Raw genomic sequence first — 7590 nt, forward strand, 5'->3', positions numbered from 1 at the left:
TTATCAATAAATCAATATGGAGCCAGAAAGGATATTAAAGCTTTTGTATGAATAAATATGTTTCACAAGAATCTCGATTAGCATCTGTTGGCCAATACTGAATCTTGAGAAAATGTTAACATGACTAGAAGAAGAAAAATTATGAAGTTTTGATTATAACTTATCTTGAAAAAAAAATCGGTGACAACTCTTTGTGGAAAGCTTTAACACAGTTCTTCTTGCTCATATTTACTGTAAGTACAATTACAGAGGTCAGCACATTTGTGGAATTTAATCTCTAGTGAATGTGTGTGGAACAACCTTATTATTTCTTGGAAGGGTGGGTAGGGGTTACTGCTTCACTTTATAGAAAAGCCACGTGGGAGTAAGTCAGGACAAAGACTGGCTGCACACGCAAATGTCTAAGGACACACTCGCAATGATCAAAGCCTTAGATAGCAAGGAGTACCATACTTTCACAGGTTCAATACATATACATATATATGCCACAGTTATGCCATATATATATATATAGGGGTGTAGTATAAATGTGTACATTAGACACGCTTTGTTTGCACACATTTGAAATATTTCTGTCACTGTTCTGAGGACCTTTTGCGTTTTTGTTTTTGAAGTGATTACAAATTCTGTCTACTACAGAAAGAATGTCAATAATTTTAATTTAATATTGTTAATTTTCATCCCATGAGGATTTTTTCTTGTAATAAAAAAAATACATTACATATGAACAGTATGTTGAATGAATATATCCGTCTTTTATCTTTCCATTCCAACAACAATTTACAGAAAAAGATGGCATATTTTGGAAATAGTTCGAATTGCGATTAATTAAGATCAATTATTTTAAGTATTATATTAAGTAATAGATTAAGATATGATTAACTTGATTCCAATTTATAATCGTTTGACATATGTTTTTGAAATGTGGGAGGAAGCCCCAGTGTGGTGTGTACCGTAATAATAATCATATAACCATAAAAACTCTTAAGTGTACAGTAGGCAAAAGACTATAGAAAATGTATGTTGCTTCAATTGTGTGCCACATGACTATTAATAATCTATTCTTACCTTCAAAAGGAACATAATAAATAGCTGTGATGATAAATTGACAGCATATCTAGTACAAAGGATGGATCATATGGGGCAGACACCTGTTCTAAGCTTTGAAGAGCAGATAAAAGCACACACTTGCTACATCACTGATGTTTTCATGGCATGTGAAGGCACAACCTGACTTCCATCACCATTTTTGTTTCATCACATACCGCAGATTGAAGGTCCGCTTTTGATAGAGTGATCCTTCGATTAGTTTCTGATATGAAGCGTGTAGGCTACTTGTCTCCGCTTCAGTGTGCAGAGATTCTGTGTTCCTTTTGAATCGCACTTTATCTTAATTGGCTGAAATAGGACAGGAGAAAGGAAAAGTGAATAAGCGATAAAGCCCAAAGTAGCTTTAATTCTCTTTAAAACATAACAGGCTTGTTTTTTCCCCTAAAAAGACAACGATCACATTCACTCACGCACAATGGAATGGTAAATTGATAGAAGATGATTCTGGCTGTTTATTAAAGAATCACACTGAAAGCAGACGAGAGTCTCTTATTCTCATTTTGTACGAAAACAGTAAAGGTAAAAGCAACTCTGTTTCGTAATGATACATGTCAGGGCCAAATTCTCCCACACACCCAAGACTCGTGGCACTCTATGAGAGACACAGCGAAGCAACACAGAGCAGTCCCATCTTTAATTCACTGGGACGTACCTTACAACACACATTATCTAGGATCCTGCAAGTCGGGTATGTACTGTATAGCAGGTGCGGAGCCAGTACGTGGCTAATGGGTGGGCCTGGAAAAATCAGGGTGGGCCTGAATATTTCCCTCACCGAGCACAATCCTCCTGTCCCGACACCTCGCGTATTCAAATAAAACGCCAAAACTGAATAATATGAAGTTCGAATATTCCTTAGACAACCACAGTTATGCCATTTTTAATATTCAATAAAATAAAAAACACAACGAAACACTAATTCAAAAATAATCCAAGAATAATTTACTAACAATTTAAAAGTATATATTTTTTTCATGAATCCCAGTGGGTGGGCAGTCTGTCAATCTGGGTGGGCCTGTGCACACCCAGTCCCATCCATGGCTCCGCCTCTGCTGTATGGTGCCATTTTTGCTTCTCTGCATTCCATCCATTGAGATGCCATCTCAATCTGTCCTTGCATGTGTGATTTTTATTTGTTTTGCCCCTTGAGGGATTATAGTTAGTAGTACTGTATAAATAAAATAAAAAACGAAATGTTACTATGTGCTGAAATGATGGAAGAATTGATGGGACGCTGCGCCATCTAGTGGAGTTACAGCAGAACTGCTCACAAGACCAAACACATTTTACCTGTAGTTTTACATTTACGTAATTATTTCAACAGTAAATTAAAAAAAAACAGATCACACACTCATCACCTGAATGCTCATTATTTACATGGCCATGCTATATTCTGGCCTCCCTTCACTGGCTCCCAGTGCATTTCAGGGTTCAATTTAAGATTCTCCTATTTGTCTTTAAATCATTAAATGGCCTCGCCCCGGCGTACCTCTCCGAGCTCCTCCGCTCCTACGCACCTTCCCGCAGCCTCAGGTCTGCGGACCAGGCACTGCTCGAGGTGCCGAGGACCAAGCGGAGCCTCAGAGGTTGATCGAGGCTTCTCTGTCGCTGGTCCTTCCCTCTGGAATGACCTCCCATTAGTTGTTAGGCAAGCCCCCTCTCTGTCCATTTTTAAAACCCGGTTGAAGACACATTTCTTTTCTCTGGCTTTTGATCAGACCTGAAATTTTCGGCTCTTTTCCGGTGTCAATTGTATACAGTATAGTGTTTTATGTCAATTTATTGGCTTTATTTATCCATTCATTATCGATACGGCTTATCCTCACAAGGGTCACGGGGCGTGCTGGAGCCTATCCCAGCTCGGACTAAGCATAGGCGGAAGCGCATTTTTTCCGTCTATGTAATCATCTATAGTCTATGGCGGCGGTGTGGCTTCCCCTTCCCTGTTGGCAGTGGTGAGGCTTTTTGAAAGCTTCAGGGTCCTGAAAGGAGATGTAGTCCAGCCACGGTGAGGACTCCATGCCATAGTGAGTTTTTTGTGTCAAATGCCCAGCCCTGGTTCTTACATTCTTGTGATTTTATGAATCGTCATTGGTCACAACCCAAGTCCTGTTCAGCGGGGGGTAGTAACGAGTTACATTTACTCTGTTACATTTACTTGAGGTAGTTTTGGGAAATGTTTTACTTCTAGGAGTAGTTTTAAATCACTATACTTTTTACTTTTGCTTGAGTAGATTTGTGAAGAAGAAACTGTACTCTTACTACATTAGGCTACATTGAACCCGTTACTTAAATTCGCTCCGCCCCTCCGCGTCTCTCTCTCTCTCTCTCTCGAAGCCCTCTCAAAAAACAAAACAAAACAAAAAAAATCTCTTCAAAAATCTCTCTCTCTCCAAAGCTCTCCCCCAAAGAACCTTCTCAAACTCCCTTTTTCACTTTCAACTTTTGGATCTTTTGGCTGCATTCTTGATGGCGCGTCCACGCGCCCGGAAAGCAACCGCGGTTGACCTGAAAAGCTAAATTGGACCACTCCGAGCCTCGTCACCACACACGTGGCAGACAGGCCGGACTCCGACCCTTGGGCAGCAACCGCTGAAGCAACACACCGGTTCTGTCCCGTTCGGACCCCCGACCCCGCGGCCGGTCGGATCATCTGAGAACCCAACAAAGCTTGGTCTTCAGCAGCCTTCTTCTATTTTTCCTTTTTTTGGTTGTTCTTCCACCTGTAAATGAGTAAAGGTCCTTTTCTAAATTTTTGATGGTGAACGCTAGCAAACTTTGTGCATTTCAAGGTGACTGCGACCGGGTGATCAAGATCCAATTGGTTTGTAATTGACGGTTCTCTCTTCAACAAGTCACATTGGTATATATGTGATTGTTAACAGATACAGGTTTAAAATGCACATTTTTCATAAGGTACTTGTAGTTGAAGTTCGAGCTACTGTTGGTTAGTACTTTCTATTTTTCTATGTCTATTCGTATTTTTGCTGTTGTATACAGACTGTTGTCATTGTTGTTTTATGGCGAAATTTGAGTTCGGTACATTCAATTTATGTTCCATTAATATCAGGGGTTTGCGTGATAGAACAAAGCGAAAAGCTGTTTTTCTTTTTTGTAGACGATGTAATGCAGATATAATTTTCCTACAAGAAACATATTCATGTGGCGATGATGAAAAATTCTGGAAATCACAATGGGGAGACAAATTATTTTTTTCTCACGGCTCAAACCACTCAGCTGGAGTTGCGGTTTTATTGAACAAGTCTAATTGGTGACGTGTTGGAATATTGTGTCGCTGGGAAGGGAGGTGGATGATTTTAGTTGTGAAAGTGGATAATATGACATTTATTATTTGCAATGTTTATGGACCGAATAGAACTGGGCAGGCGAAAGAGTTATTTTCTAAGATTTCTGTTAAGCTGGCTGACCTAAAGGAAAAATACAAGGAGTTCATTTTTGTCATCGGTGGAGACTACAATGATGCTCCGGATGAAGAAATGGACCGATGGCCTCCAAGAACTCTTTCAAACTCTGGATCTAAACCCACGTTATTTTTATGTGACAATCATATGCTTTCAGATGCTTGGAGATTTATGAATCCTGATGTCAAAGACTACACATGGACCAATTCTAGTAGATCCTTACAGTCAAGAATTGATCTTTGGTTGTTATCTTCGAACAAATTGTATTTGGATTTCAGCGACTGTAGCCATCCTCTACACATTGCTGGGTGGGCTCATTTCTGTAGTCTACACAGATATGGTTCAGCTGACGATTGTGTCCATTGGAACGGTGAGTGGCTCATGTCATACAATTCTACAAACATTTGTGTTTAACAATCACACTTTTTGCAGTGGTTATGTGTGCCTTTCCTGCTCACGAGCCCCTATTCAGCTGACATCACTACGACTGTTGTAAACTTCACCTACCAGGCCCCCTGGGTCAGTTCCGTTGACTCAGACAAAATATGGAGGTGGATTGATCAAATTTTGTTGTTGGTAAGAGCTGTCTTTTCATGTGCAACTTAAAGTATGTGCAACTACAATGGATATAAAATCAAATCAACTTTATTTGTATAGTACCTTATAATGCAAACCAAAGTGGTTCACAGTTAAAAACAGTTTAAAAAACAATAAAACCTGACAAAAAACAAAAGAACACCTCACCCAACCAAATTAGCAGAGCTGGGTATTTTGTTTATGTGATGGACCAATCCATCTATAGTCAGTTGTTGTTGCTTGGGGGACAGATTTGAGTGAGGGACCATGCTGTGATTTGACGGGTACTACTTTTTTTTGGTAAAATGCCCAGCTCTGCAACTTGCACTGTTAAACGTCAAAAAAAAAAAAAAAAAACATGCCTAAGAACAAATCTGAGACAGAGGAATAGAGTGAGGACACACCGTCATTGGGGAGGGGGGTGTCCCCACCAGGAGCCAAGCCCAGCTTCCGGCTGCAGTTTTATTGATCCATAAGAGAATCCCTCACAAACACATATCGGACAATTTGTTATGTTCTGACGAAACCAAGTTTGAACGTATCTTGGTCTAATTTTTTTCTTTCGCAGAACAGAGGTGTCTAGACTTGTAATTTCTACTGTATGTGTATACAGATTCCTTAAGAATGTCTTACAAAAACATTGGTACAACTGGCCATTTTACATTAAATGAACCACATTTTGACGTCCTTGGTGATGCCACTGACGGCAGGCAATTATTTGATGAGATTTTTTAATCCATTATAGATTTTTGGAAACTTGGCCTTGTCAAGACTACTATCAAAGGATCCTGTCGTCGTCTTCCTCAGCCACAGCGAGGTTGAATCGGCTTCGTTGCAGCTCCCATCATCATTCTCTTTTCAGTCCCATCTATCTTGATTGGAGCGTTTGCAGCATCCACAGGTACAGAAGCAGAAAAATATGCTGTGAATTAGTTCACGTTTTCAGTGTTCAACTTTTGTCTCGCAATAGATTGGAATAAGACCGCGTACGGATCACCATCTCCATTTGAACGCGGAGAGGCCAGTCTAATCATGCCCATTGCCTTGCAGCAACTCACCCCATATTACGTATCCATTGTTGGTATTTCTGCAACAACTGCTGCTGTCATGTCAACAATTGACTCACTTCTATTGGCTGCAGTCTCTCTCTTTATGTCCAACATTTATCAGAGTATCTTAAGGACGAAGGTAAGAGAGTTTGCTATACAGCGTCCTTTGTGTTAACAATATCAGATGGAATTCGTTGCCCATGTCTTACATCCCCGCAGGCATCAGATAGGGAAGTACAATGGGTGATCCCGATCATGGTGCTGTTGCTGGGCTTTTCAGCCACATCCCTCGTCTTCCTCGAGGCCAGCATTATGTCATTATGGGTCCTCGGCTCCAGCATTACCTATGTCTTCATGTTCCCTCAACTCATTTGCGTCCTCTTCTTTGACATCTCCAATGGCTACGGCGCCATGACGGGCCTCTTGGTCGGGGTGGCGTTGCGACTGCTGAGCGGTGAACCGTCTCTGGGGTTGCCCGTTACCCTCCACTTCCCAGGGTGCACACTTGAAAATGGAATGTATGTGCAGCACGCACCCGTTAGTACTATTTGCATGCTGTGCAATTTTATGTCCACTTTGTTTTGCGTTTGTGGAATATAAGTTAAGCAGCAAAATGCACTTGTTTTTAGCCATCTCAGGGGGCGGCCATTTTGTCTTCTGTCGACAAAATGACATCACAACTGCTCCCAACAACCAATCACGGCTGACCTGTTTTCTGAATCTAAGCCGTATCTTCAGTAGATAAGTGATACATCCCAAGATGCATTGCACTGATACAGAAAAACAATTAGTGAGTAGCGAATGAGTGAATGATTCTGAACAAAGCCTCGGTCTCTCTTTGGCAAGATTACAATTCACCCCATGATTCAAGTGGTAAATTCCATTTAACAGGATAAACAGGGTAGAAAATGGATTGTATTTATAATTTTTGTACATGAAGATTATAAACAACATCTTAACTTCCTGTTATGTCTGTTTGTTGGGAACACCAAACATTTTAATGGGCCTATTTTACCCATGCATGTTTAGTCATTAGTTTAGTCTTTTTATTTTATTATTATTATTTTTTTTTTCTGAGGGATTGATTGGTGTTGCTGTTCTGTAGGCTTGGAATTTGTTCTTTCTTCCTTGTTTCGTTCCTTTTTTCTGCCTTTCAAAGAGAGAATAGGACTGATGTTTGAACCACACACAGTATATTGCATACACAAATAAATTATGGCTGGAGGCTACGTATGCTTGTATTGTACGTATATGAGATGCATCAGAAAAGTTGAGCCGATGTCAAACCAAATATATTTCAAACACAAACTATCCATTTTTCACTTCAATGGGGTCCAAATAATTAACCAGCACATCTACAAAGAGACAATGTGGTGTTTGCTTTGTTCAGTGAGTTAAAAAAAAAAAGGCAAGAGTTTTGGCAGGACAATTGC

At 40.2% G+C, this 7590-nt stretch overlaps 1 pseudogene across 1 annotated transcript; it reads left to right on the top strand.

The window, feature by feature from the left end:
* Positions 1 to 4869: 4869 nt before the first annotated feature.
* On the top strand, positions 4870 to 7051 carry LOC147151653 (high affinity choline transporter 1-like; annotated as a pseudogene). Its single transcript, XR_015085869.1, has 6 exons — positions 4870 to 4902; positions 4965 to 5051; positions 5677 to 5683; positions 5880 to 6009; positions 6079 to 6296; positions 6377 to 7051. The product of XR_015085869.1 is annotated as a high affinity choline transporter 1-like (transcript).
* Positions 7052 to 7590: the final 539 nt, after the last annotated feature.

This window comes from Filicampus tigris, chromosome 2 (assembly GCF_054856515.1).
Source record: "Filicampus tigris isolate MCC_2025a chromosome 2, RoL_Ftig_1.0, whole genome shotgun sequence".
In the NCBI taxonomy this organism is placed as follows: domain Eukaryota; kingdom Metazoa; phylum Chordata; class Actinopteri; order Syngnathiformes; family Syngnathidae; genus Filicampus; species Filicampus tigris.